This window comes from Saimiri boliviensis, chromosome 8, assembly GCF_048565385.1.
Source record: "Saimiri boliviensis isolate mSaiBol1 chromosome 8, mSaiBol1.pri, whole genome shotgun sequence".
Taxonomy (NCBI): Eukaryota; Metazoa; Chordata; class Mammalia; order Primates; family Cebidae; genus Saimiri; species Saimiri boliviensis.
Genome location: NC_133456.1, coordinates 33,711,089 through 33,724,870, shown reverse-complemented (window position 1 = coordinate 33,724,870; position 13,782 = coordinate 33,711,089). Strand labels below are relative to the sequence as shown.

General features: G+C 37.3%; 1 long non-coding RNA gene and 1 pseudogene across 1 annotated transcript in view; both read right to left on the bottom strand.

The window, feature by feature from the left end:
- Nucleotides 1–13,782, bottom strand: part of LOC141585361 (uncharacterized) — a 381,268-nt gene that overhangs the window by 53,677 nt on the left and 313,809 nt on the right. Inside the window, exon 2 of the long non-coding RNA XR_012518778.1 lies at nt 1–13,782. This exon is cut by the window's left edge and continues 53,677 nt beyond it; it is cut by the window's right edge and continues 46,828 nt beyond it. This is a non-coding gene — a long non-coding RNA (uncharacterized LOC141585361).
- The window catches only part of LOC141585360 (actin, cytoplasmic 1-like), a 451,127-nt pseudogene that overhangs the window by 317,217 nt on the left and 120,128 nt on the right, over nt 1–13,782 (bottom strand).

Genomic DNA, 13,782 nt, shown 5'->3' with positions numbered 1-13,782 from the left:
AAGGACACAAAGTATGTCTCTGCTTCATTATTACCTTCAAAAACTGACCAGTTGGCAGCACAAGGGATAATGCCACTTGTGCAAACCTGAGAAAGTTCTGGAGTCAACCTATGTGGGTTCTGAAACTGATTTAGACCTTTCTAAGGACCTACCTCATCATGTTGCTGGGAGGGATACATGAAATGTCACATCAGGCACTTACAAGGGTGCCAGGTATAAAGCAAGGATTCATTAACTGGCAGCTGTTGTGGTTTGTGTTGTGTTGTTATTGTTATTGTCTTATCATTCTCGTGTCCAATAACAGATCTGGTCAAGAATCTACATCTTTCTTCTCTCATAGGTCCTTTCCAATCTTTTTATGAATCATGGCTTCCCGTGGCTATTTCCTCTGAGAAACATTTCACCATAGTCATCAGACCACCGTACGTTTTCCCATTCTACTGTTTTGAAAAATAGTTTCTTCTAGCAACTTTGTTGGGGTTTTCTATCATTTTCCAAGGCAAAGAAACATTGGCACCAGAAAGGTGCTCTCTGCAATGGGGTGGAACAATCCATCCAGGCTTTCCCAGGGCCTGGCTAGGTGAAGATTCTTCACACCATCCGACTGCTGATTGGGCTTTCCAAGCCACCTGAAGTTTGGAAAGAGGTAAACTCATGGAACTGGATGGTGGAAAAGACTATTGACACTGCCAGTGAGCATCCTGGCCTTCTGGGTCACAAAAACATGCCAGAGGTGATCTCATACTGCCTGTGGTTATCTCAAACACACCTATTTGGCCCCCCAGCCCTCCTCTGGATATACAAATTGCAGTCATTGCTCAGAAACCTTTGGCGGGTCCATTGTAAACCAAAGTCTTAAGTGCCCTCCTGCCAGCTATCCTTTTAGTATCTGTCATCTGGCAAGGTAGTGTTTATCTGGTTATTGTGTTAGTAAAGTGGACACTAGCTATTTCTCCCTAGCTGAGCAAGACTAAGCTCTAAAATGTTAAATACCAGTCATTCAGTGCCTGACACAGTCACATATGGGGCCTTATATTATCATCAACACTCTATTGCTCTCATCTTTGCTCATTCCCTAGTTTTCCTTCTCTTTCCCTTTTCATTCCAGCTCTCATTCTTCTGTCAGACAGGTCTGAAAACATCCAGACCGGAGACTAGCCCTCCAGGAGCATGTGAGCAGCAGGCCATCTGGAAAAACCAGCTCACTCCTTTCTCATTCGCTCTCACTCACCCCTCCCTCGGCCCCTGCTTCACCCCCAGTGGATTGTGTTGGAATCCTGGCAAGGTCACACTGCTTGAATCTGCTGTCAGTTTAAATTATGTCCCAGCTTTTATATCTAAATCAAAATACAAGAGAATAAGAAATGAGAGAGAGAGAAAGAGAAAGCAAAGAGACACGGCAACTTCCTACAGCACGTGGAGAAACGACATTTCAATTGGCTAATTGATCTTTTCCTTTGACAGCTGCCCCTCCTCACTCACCCCAAGACATTATTTAACAAACTTTGAGCCCACTCCAAGTCATATGTGCATAGAATGTATACCTCCTTCTGGGAGGTAGGGGAATAAAATATTTTCTGCAATGACAAAAAAGGACATTATTTTAAGATGATCAATTTTATTTGCTTATTTATGTTAAAATTAATCCCCTTACTCTCAGAACGTATGACTTTAGTGAATATCATTTTCCTATGTTCTCACAGAATATAGTGTACACTATAATGTGCCTATACTTGTTTTCAGTTTAGCAATTACCAATACAAGATTTAAAACTATATTTCACTATTGACAGTGTCTAACATTTTTGTGAAGCCAAAGGATAATAAAATGCTGATTTAGTGCCTGTAATAGTTCTCTCTTGGTCCTAACATTTTATATACACCCATTCAAAAAAAGAATTATCTTGTATTACAGTGAGTTGATTTGGAGCCTTTAACTGAGAGTGACTATCAAGGGTTCTCTAAGACATCTGTCTTTTAAACTTTGATAACTTCAAAATATGATTATGAGAAAAGTGGAGGGAATTGGGGGTGAAAACTGTAAAGGACTATACAGTGATGAGATATCACTGCATTTAAACATAACCTGAACTTGTATTTCATTGATAATATCACCATGTTATTAAAGATTTTCTTATTAATTTTGGCATTGCCCCCCAGCAGAATAGTTTACATGGTTTGTATATTTTCTTGAGTTTATTTTAGATTGAAAACATGTTTTAATCTTTATTAATGGGCTACATTTTTTAAGTGTATTTGTGCTTGGTTTATTCTGATCCAGCCATGACACATATCGGCATTTCTAAAAAAGAATTTACTTTGAGATCAGTAAACAAACATTACATGACACTGAATGGCTTAAAATATTTTATCAGTAAAATTTTTTAGTGAGAAGTCCCAATTCCATTACTACTCCACTATTATGTGATTATTAATTGACAAGTTTCTTTTTTTTTTTTTTTCAGTTTATTAGCTATCATTAGTGTATTTTATATGTGGCCCAAGACAAATCTTTCAATGTGGCTCAGGGAAGACAAAATATTAGACACCCCTGCCTTAGAGGAAATGAGTACATTTTGGTAACAGGAGAGGTGAACAGACCTGGAATTTAGCTTTGAATATTCTGCATTTAACATGTGGACATTTGAGGACCTCATAGCCTGCTTACAAATTAGGTTCTAGGGCTGTCTCTGTCACTAACAGCTTCGCCTGTAAGCTGAAAGGGTGACTGAGTGGGCAAATGACAACTCTCAGCCTTGGTTTTCTGTCCTGTAAAATGGGGAAAATGGTAAGTACTTTAGTGTGTTAATAAAAATCAAAGGATTTTTGGTTTGTGGCTGGGTGCTGTGGCTCATGCCTATAATCCCAACACTTTAGGAGGCTGAGGCTGGCAAATTGCTTGAGTTCACAAGTTTGAGATCAGCCTGGGCAACATGGCAAAACCCCGTCTCTACGAAAAAACAAAAATTTCTCTTAGCTTGCTGTTGTAGACTTTTTTATTCATATGCCAAATGAAGTTAATACTTGACTCAGATACTTCTCAAAGATCTTATGAAGGTGAAAAGTACAGTAATGTGGCATTTCTATTTAACTGCAGAGCATTATATGATTGTAACATAAGACTCAAATGATGAATTCGATTTTATTAGCATCATGCATTGACCATCTACACTAATAGGCACCTTTGTTCTCAAATTCTACAAAGACAACTCCCTTTATTAAGTAGAGAAAAATAACTGAATATTTTAATTTATTCAATAAACTCTTGAATTATGTTCAATCAAATGGTCAGTGGTTAGAAACAGCCTGGTGGTACTGTAGAAATGGAACAATTTGGTTGTTACTTTGAAAATCCTCTTTGGGATAATAAGGTTACAAGTGGTTGGTTCTGACAATTTCCCACTAGAGCAGTAACAATAGAAGAATGTTGTTAATCTTGCTTCCCCATGTGCCAACAGCAAGAGGAACGCTGACTTCACATCCACACATCTACTACCCGCATTACGGGCTGTAACAGTGAAATAGTCACTTGCCAGATTGTGTTCCAGACCTCTCAGGAGGACCATACATAGTCCTCTTTGTCTCACTGAGACCGAACTATACTTACTATTTATAATAACTAGGTGGCAAAATACAGACCTCTGTGATGATATACTACAATACTATTTATTCATTCAAACATAATGTTACCTGTTTTTTTGGTTTATTGCAATCAGTCATTATATTTTGCTGATTTCAAATGGTTTAGAGCAGGCGTCCCCAAACTTTTTACACAGGGGGCCAGTTCACTGTCCCTCAGACCGTTGGAGGGCCGCCACATACTGTGCTCCTCTCACTGACCACCAATGAAAGAGGTGCCCCTTCCTGAAGTGCGGCAGGGGCCGGATGAATGGCCTCAGGGGGCTGCATGCGGCCCATTGGCTGTAGACTGGGGACGCCTGGTTTAGAGTAAAAGATTGTCTCATAAGTTGCCTGTGTTTTCAAATGTTAAGGTAGGAGAAAACAGGAAGGAAACTCCAAGAATTGAATATATTTTACATAGAAACTTAGTTGGTGATGTACTTATTTAAGTAATAAAACTACTTTTTTGGCCACATAAAAGAGCAGGACTTTCATGCAATTCAACACTGAAGGGTTGGTAAAGGTGAGAAAAATGAAGTTATGAGCCTTCATTTCTTCCTCTAAGTCCTAGACCAGCAGCTGTCAAAGCCAAGACAGAGCTTGGGTTGGGGAACATGGTCACTGCATGAAGGCCACTGGCTTTTTATTTTGTTTCTGTTTTTGCTTTCTTTTGTTTGTGAACCTTCAGTAATATTTTTCTCCACTGTGGCCTTCAGTCAGAGAGTACTACTGAAGACGTACAGTTTTGTGGTTGGCCTTCGGGATTGGTATAAGCCTTTACTAATGACAGATCCTCTCCAATGCATTGCTTAGGAGTAGAGATGAGTGTCTGATGAGTCACCATATGGATGATGTGTTAGCTCCTTTGTGGATATATGCTCAATCTTATTTTGCCTAGAGATAAGAAAATACCACATTTTCTTTGACCACACCAATGAGACCATTAGCTATGGCATCACTCTGCAAAGCCACTCTGGCACTGCGGATCTTGTTTCTCACCAGGAGATTCTTTGCAGTCTCAGCAGCCAGCCTCTTCTAAGGTCAGCAGCTGTGAGACCAATAGTTTTCTCAAGCTTCTTTTTAAAGCCCATGTTGGTGCTTCTGCTATTCAAACAGATGCCAGCAACTTCCAGCTCTTTTTCAACAATATTTTGGGGTTCTAAGAGTTTTCTTTCATTCAGAATAATGAAGACCAAGTTTCCTATAGGGGTCTGCCTTTCCCATTGTTGGTATCCTCTATTAGGAGAATCAGATGCTGGAACTGGTGCCTTTGTTTCCACTGATGCTGACATGGTAGTCAGATTAGTGAACTCACAAGGTGCCTCCTCCACGTATACCCCAACCAAATTGCTGAGATCCATGGACTTATCTACAGATGGAAAAGCCAGCAACCCAATAAAAACATCACCAGTCCTGTCAAATGAAAGCCTCTTGGCCAACCAACAGCACCACATATTGAGGTGATAAGTCTCATGGAGGATTAACAAGGCGAATGTAAACTCTAACGAACTGTGGCCTCTTTCTACTGTGGTGAAGTCATCTTAACTCAGATCTAGGCAGTCCCAGCTAAGTAGCTGCCCATTGTGATGAGCTCCCAGTTGCCTCCATGGGGGAGGTCTTCCCACACACACATGCAGGAGACAGATTCTGCTCTGTTGGGGCCTAAAGCTTGTACGGTTTCTTGATAATTTTAGGAGCCCTATTTAAGAAATGAATAAAATAGATACAAAAAACACAGAAGTCTTATCCAACTATAGCTTAATTATTATGCTTTCGTAAATTTTGCAAAATTATGTAAAGATGAAAATCTATACTAGGGCCCTTCCCAGGGCATTGACATGGGCACCATGCAGAAGAGGGTATGTGAAGTCTCAGTTTCATTAGCCTTAAGGAAAACCAGCTTCTATGTGCTCTTTTTGAACTTAAATATTTTTTAAAAAGACATATCCAAACATAAAAATATATCAGATAATCAAGTGACTATATAAATCATGTCTTGAACTAAGACTTTCAGTATTTGATTAAACAGTTCAATTTTTATTGTGTACCTGTAGTATGTGCTGGCTGGGTTCTGCTTTAAGGAAGGTTCATAGATGAATAAGAATTACCCTTTACCCATGAAGAGTTCAAAGTCTCAGGGTGGATTCAAGCATACTTCTAACTTAAAGGATGATCAAGTATAAAGTTCGGTTAAATCTATTCCTTTGACATGGGTTATCTATAAATATCTCTCTTAAGAGGTGGATTCTGAGGTGGACTTTCAAAGGCAAACAGTTCTTGCAAGCACATGTGGGAAGAACAGCTTTTAGGCAAGGTCTTGAAAAACCAGAGCTTTGAAACAGGAGATGTGGATCATGTTTGGGAAATAATCTGGTATGGGCAGAGCTTAAGATCCAAGGATGTAAAGAAAGAGAAAATGAGAAATGTTTGCAATAGGAAATAAGAAAGGAAAGATTAATTAGCTCCGAACTTTGAAGAACTTGGATACACAAACATAAGAATGTATCATAGTTCTTTTTTCTTTCCTGTGTGCAATAGGAAATCTGCAGAGTTTGCTTGAACAAGGAGTTGGCATGAACACATGTATAAATTGGGCAGCATTTCTGTGTGAGGGTAGTCGTGACAAGGAAGTTGAAAGTTGTTGCAGTGGTTCTGGTGAGAAGTGTGAGAGGTCTCCAAGGATGTGGCTGATGTGGCTGTTGGAATCGAAAGAAGAAGACATATGTGAGATGCAAAGAACCGAGCTAAATGTAGAGGCGAGGGGATATAGGTGAGGGGATATAGGCAGAGAGGAGAGGAAAATGTAAAAGAAAATTAGTTTAAAACTAAAGAATATAGTCACGCTCTTAACTGAGAGGAAGATTACTAAAGAAGGAAGACACTTGGGAAGTGAAAGCGAAGGAAAATATGTGGGATTTATATTAGGCACTCACAAGACATGCATGTGTGACATCCATCCCAGCAGACATTTGAAGAAACCATTAACTCTACACTCAGCTGCAAAAAAAAAAAAAAAAAAAAAAAAAAAAAAAACACAGCTCGTTCTCTTCAGACTGAACTAGTTTGGCTCCTCTTTTGGACTCTTAGGTCCTTCTCCTACCATGGTTTCTGACATTCTCCAACTAATGAGATGGGTTCCTCACTCCTTTGAATAATCCTGCTCAGTGAACATCTTCCTTATGGACTCCTCATGGATCATCCCCAAAGTATTCCAGTCACAAATTTGCATTATATTACATTGCTTTGATGTTCATGTCAACTTTGTTACTGTTTTCACTTCTTTGCAGATTACTCTAAAACTCTTATTAGATTAAGATATAAGCTTTTTTTTTTTTTTTTTTTTAAGAGCAGAGAGCCAGATTCAATTTTATAGTGTATCTCCACAGTAATCAATTTAGAGTTCTTGGCAAAGAGTGGATGCTTAAACATAATAAAAATAATTGTTATCACAAAAGGTAATCTTTATTGAGCACTTAGTTTGTGCCAAGTACTGCAACATACACTAAATCTTATCCAGTGAAAAACCTACAAAATAAGTAGGCTTTTCTTCTTATTTAGATGAGAAAAAGTAAAGCTAAAAGAGATTAGAAACTTCGCCAAACTACTCTAGTAGTGTTAGGATCCAAACCAAATGCATTTTGCTCCGAAGCTCACCAACTTTTCACAAAGACAAGAATATTATACATGTAATGTTTTCCACTTAATTCTATGCTGAACACAATTTCATTTTTTTCTAAAAATAGGAGGACAAAGATTTTATATATACAATAATGATTTTGTTCTTTGGCTGTGCTGAAATATTTTTTGACATCAATTTAGAAATTAAACTCTTTAACAACATATTTATATTTTCTTTTCATTTTTTCTTTTTACTTCCTTTCTTTTCTTTTTTTTTTTTTTTTTTTGAGACAAAGTTTCATTCTTTCGCCCAGTTTTAGCATAGATGGACTTTCGCCATGTTAACCAGGCTGGTCTCTAACTTCTGACAACAGGTGATCCACCTGCCTTGGCCTTCCAAAGTTCTGGGATTACAGGCAACAAAATATTTTCTATGCTGGTTTTGAAATGAATGAACATTATAGAAGGGTTATACCTAAAACATAAATGAACATTTTCCAACTTACATTATGTTGCAAAATTCAGTTTGTAAATCAGGTTTTCAAAACTTATATATTTTCCCATTAAAATTATGCTGTAAATAACTAATGTCTTCTCCCTCTGTATTGCTTGATTTCACCTATGACTTTTTATCACGTAACATTTATGCCCTATATTCTAGTTAAAATACATGTTCTCCTTCTTTCATTCCTGGTTCAAGGTAAACTGTGTGCTTCCTGAAGGCAGATAATGTGCCTTATATTCATCATTTTAATATATATAACTAGTCCGGCCCCTTAATCATAGTAAACACTCACTCTTTTATTTAACATTTCATTAATTCTGGAATTTGTAGCATGTGCACTATGTACTAGGGACTGGGACAGAGGTTGAGGGTATAAGGCAAGTAAATGAGACATGGACTATGCCCTTGAGGAGCTTACAGTCCAAAGAGGAAGGCAACCAATATTTATAAAATCATGTAATATAAAACTGTTGTATGTGCTCTAAGGGAAAATCATGAGGAATAGTAAAAGCATAAATAAAGGAGACTTTCTCAAGTCTGAAGAGTAAGGATATAGTTAAAATAACAATACTTCAACATAAGAGAGAATATAAAGTTCATCCATAGATGTGCCTATATTACAAATGACTTTTAAAACTATAATTGGCTGAAATGGGATTTTAAACAATCTATGAATCAAATCATTTATAACAATATTTCAGTGGGAAAACATATCCTGAGACCTTTCTTGAACAGCTCAAAATAGATAATGGGCCCTTTCCAATTCTCCATCCTGCGGAGACTTCTGTACAAACAAGGATTTCCTCCTGTCACTGAAGATTATACTGCAGTTGTGGGGCCCAAGGAGGGGAATGACAGCTTCCAAAGCGAAGTGTGAGGTCTAATAGTACTCTAGAACTTTTCTGGGACATCTTTAATTTAGGATCTGTGGAACCTAGCAAGAGAAAGGGAGGCATATCACCATACCATTATGAAAATGGGTGATTGCTTTGCTAGTCCCTTTCCACCCATCTCAGTGTTATGATAACTGCTTCCCTGGTTTTCACATTGGACTGCCCAAAGGAAACTGCTAAGTCTCTCTATTGTGACAATTGTCTCTTTATGAGTCTGTATGAGAGCTAGTATGGATCTAAGGCCCCATGTTAGTGCCTTTGCTCATACACAGACACGTGATTAAATAATCCTCATGCATTCAGGCATATTGAATGTTTAATAGTCACTGATTTAGACATATTCTAAAAAGTACAGTAGACATGCCCAGTAAAATAATTAGTGAAATTAGCTTTGATCGCTGACTTTTGTATCAAGTGAACAAGACTATACGTAATTTAGTAAATAAAAAACAAAAGTGCTGTAATCCCAGCACTTTGGGAGGCCGAGGCGGGTGGATCATGAGGTCAAGAGATCAAGACCATCCTGGTCAATATGGTGAAACCCTGTCTTTACTAAAAATACAAAAAATTAGCAGGGCATAGTGGCATGTGCCTGTAATCCCAGCTACTCAGGAGGCTGAGACAGGAGAATTGCCTGAACCCAGGAGGCGGAGGTTGCAGTGAGCCGAGATTGCGCCATTGCACTCCAGCCTGGGTAACAAGAGTGAAACTCCGTCTAAAATTAAATAAATAAATAAATAAAACAGAAATGACAAAAACTGAATAAACTCTGGATATGTTTCTAATTTGAATAAGTCAAAATTAAAAACTATTATAATTCACCTATCACCTTCACCCAGTGTTGCTGATTTTATTCAAAATGCATTTTTTCTCTTATAAAATAGCTGATTACATATTTTCCTCTGTGGCTTACATGTTCCTTTATCTCCTCTCTCCATTCTACTTTTCAATCTTTTGAGAAATGACTGCAATTTTGATATTGATTTTGAAATCATTCATGACAAAACTTTTCTTATCCAAGCAGCCCTCTATCTAAAATCTTTGTTCTTAATAGAGCATGTTCATCTAACATGCATACACACACACACACACACACACACACACACACACGCACACACACAGACTCACACAGATTTTCAACATGAATGCCAATAAATGGCAATGTCTAGCATAATTTGCTATTCAAGGGACCCTTGAATAAATGAAATCATAGAAGTGAACTATGTGTCAGTTTAGAAATTCCAGACCCAGAGAAAAATACGATACAGTCTATATCTGAAAGAAGTTGGAAACAAGGGCCTTTGGGGAGTGAAGATGGATCATTCCTAGTGGCCCCTCGGTGCTTTGAACATGTTTTCATTCATACTCGCTTTAAGGTGATGTTACTTTTGGTTTGCCTCCTTTTCTCTTCACTGACCTATGAGTTGTCTGAGGACAAGAATGGTTTCCAGTCTTTTTGTATCTCCTGTACTTAGCATGGTGGTGGACTATAGGTGCTTATCAGATATTTGTGAAGGAAAGAAGAAAAAGGTAGAAAAGGAAAAGAGAGGAGAAGACAGAAGAGGAAAGGGAGAGAATAAAGGAAGAGAAAGAGAAGGAAGCAAGCTCAATAGTAAGCAAGGGTTATGGTTCCTGAGTTAATAATTAGGGAACTTGAGCAATATTTATGGATCATAGATGAATCTACTTTGAAATGGCTGGATTCATCTCAAAATTCCTTGTAGCATTGTATTCTACATCTGTGAGTGAGAGAATATGTATACGTATTTTGCATGGTATGCAGGATAGCATAGTTACATAAGAAAAAGTACGTCCACAAAAATAGTTGGCTACTTTAACAAATAGCTTCTTATATCATTCTTTGCAATTAATCAACATTTCAGATTTTTACTTTGAAAGCTTGTAAGCATATAAATCCTAAAGATATTTACTTGTCAGAATTCAGATAATTTAAAATGGAACTATTACCGTTCCAAGCAAGAAGATGAAAAGGGAAAGAAACAAATGTTTATTGTAGAATTTTACTATAAAAGGCACTGAGCAAAGTATCTTACCCAATTTATCTAATTCAATACTCTTGATAACCTTTTTAAGTTATTATCACTTTTTTCTAAATGAGGAAACTGAGGCTCTGCAAAATGAAGCAACTTGCCCAGTCTATAAACCCAGTAAATTACAGATCTATTAGTCTGATCTGCTTCGGTCTGATACTAAAGAAAATGCTTTTTCATGATGCAAAACTACATCTGATATTAAGAGAGAAGCTTCAAATTTTATTCCTATTGCAAACTATGTCAATAAATATTTTATATACCCACAACCACTGCTACTCAGAGTTTTTCTTCTTAGTATCCTAGAGGCAAAAGAGAGAAAACTCACCACTGGAGCTGGCTGTAGTCACCTGAAGCATCTGGTAGGGATAGTAATCTATTAATATTCATGTGTTTCTTCACCATTAATAGAGGATTTTTCTTCTTACCTAAGTGATTTATGTTTATGTACTTGTTTTTATATAGAAATAAAAATTCATCTCCTCAAAATCAGTAAGTAAAATTGACACTCCAGGAACATGAAGGGTGTTTTTCAGTGGCTCAGAGGAGATCCTTCACACTCTTGTACATCACTGCAAATATTTATGCCCCAGTGAACAGCAACAGCCCAGATCTTTCTTGAGACCTAGGGAATTACAGTATTTCTCGCAGGCAAGCTAAGGAATGCTACATGTAGGTTCTACCTTGTTACCAAATCATTTTATTCAAGTTTATAAAAGCAGCGTTAACTGGTTTCTTGAGCCTTAATAAATAAGAACACTTAAACTTTTCCTTCCTTTTCCTGTCTTTATCTTTCTTTCTAAGGATATTTTTTTGTTTTTAAGAAAAAGCTAACATATATAATTAAAGACAGAACTTAACATTGTGGAAGTCCTATTTTTTTTGAAATATTAGAAATTGGGTTATTCCTCTTGTTCTTAGTCATCTAAAAATAAAAGTCTTAGAAAATGATACCGCTGCCTTTTTCCCATGTACATAATAGGTTCTTTCTTTCATTAATTCAGATGATCATAGGGTCTTGGACTCAAAGAAATCTTATAGATTGTTTATTTCAAACTATCTTTCCATATATGTAGGAGTTGAGACTCAGGAAATGAAAAGTGTTAACCCAGTACCACAGAACGAACTGGGAGAGGATCCAGCCCTCAAATTCAAACCTCATGCTTCCCAGCCCAGTCATGTCTCCAAAGAAGACACTTCCAATATTAATCATAACTTGGCTTGAAGAGAATATTTGGCCCTGCATTTGAATTATACTCAGGCAGACAAAAATTCTGAATTATCACCAAGACTTTAGACTGCCAGCTGGGTAAGATTCAGCAAGACACCCAATTGCCATTTAGATGCTGAGAGATGTAAAAGAGGCCAAGAAGGCTCAGGAATGCCTACTTTCATCATTATCAATGAGTTGGCATAGTTCATAAGTGGCCAATTCTATTTTCCAGCAGAATTAAACTTTGCAGTTTTACTGGGTAATACAATTGTTTTCTAATTTGGCTTGATTAAAAAAAATACAAAGTAAATAATATAATATCTATTTTAAAAGAATATCCCATAAAATTCAGCGTTGCTAATCTAATCCAAGTAGCTGTCTGCCCTCAGTGAGGAGTTTGTAGTTTTCACGATTGGATGAAAACAAACAGGGAGTAGAGGATAGTGAGCTCTGCAGTCCAAGTCTCCATGCTGCCTATTACTCGCTATTTAACCTTGGCCAGGCTACTTAATACACTTTTGCCTCATCGCTGTAAAGACTAAATGAGTTAATACATGAAAGCTTTGAAGCAATTCCTGGCACACATCAAGATCCCAATAACTGTAAAGGATGCATTTTAGAATGAAGTGTTTGAATGAGGTAAGGAAAGAATGGTAGCACTTATAACCAGGCTGGAGACAAGTCAGAACTGTTTCAAGGGGCCTGGGGATTTCCTGTTCTTTTTCTATGATTCCTTCCGAGCTTATCTCAGTTCCTCAAGATCCAGAAAGAATTAAATTGACATAAAACACCCAAATAGCCAAAAGGCTTCTTCCAAGACACCAGGAATTCATAGACATTTCCTACCTGAACTTCAGTCATGCTCATTTAGCAAAGTATAATTGCCGAAGATTATCAGAGACTTTTCTACCTACAATATCCACTTCAGCAAAACCCTGAGGTTACACGGTAGTTTTTAAGTAAAGAGTTCAGAATCTCTCCTAAGATGATTTTTGCTAGTCTCCTTTTAATTGAATTAGTGAGTTAATAAAATCAAATCACCATTTTCCACAATGATTGCAACTACAGGAATTTATAATGATTTGTTCTTTATTCCAGACCTTTCGGGTGAGCAAATCAAAACTGATAATATCAAACCAAATTTCCTTTCTTCTCTTATGAAAATGAAAGGAGAAGGAAAACACATGACCATTGAATTTTCACACCAACATTTCGATATCTATTCACATACATCAATGGAAAATTTTAAGGGTATTAATTTATCCTCATTTTTCTCAGTTTCTCATGGCCTTCATGAGACTATGTTTTTTAAACTAAGTTTAATGTTATAAAGATAATACATGCACATTGTTAAAAATCGAAGAGCACAGAAAAGTGGATGTTATATTCTACGATGTTTAAAAAATTAAACTGGTTTCTAATTATGCTTATATTGCTTACAATATAAATACATTGTTTTCAGCTGAAGCCAAGATCAGGTATAAACATAATATTGCATATACCATTGCTTCCCCTTTACCTGAGATCTATAAATTTTTAGCCTATCTATCTATCTATCTTGGAATTCTTGAACGTAAGTGTTTCTGCACTCACTACATTCCACTAACTTGTAACATAACATTCTGTTCCTGTCTCTTTTTTTTTTTTTTTTTTTTTTTGAGACAAGTCTTGTTCTGTCACCAGGCTGGAGTGCAGCAGTGCAATTTTGGCTCACTGCAACCTCCGCCTCCTGGGTTCAAGCGTTCTTCCGTCTCAGCCTCCCAAATAACTGGGACCACAGGCACGTGCCACCATGCCCAGCTAATTTTTGTATTTTTAGTAGAGATGGGGTTTCACCATGGCCAGGATGGTCTCGATCTCTTGACCTCATGATCTGCCTGCC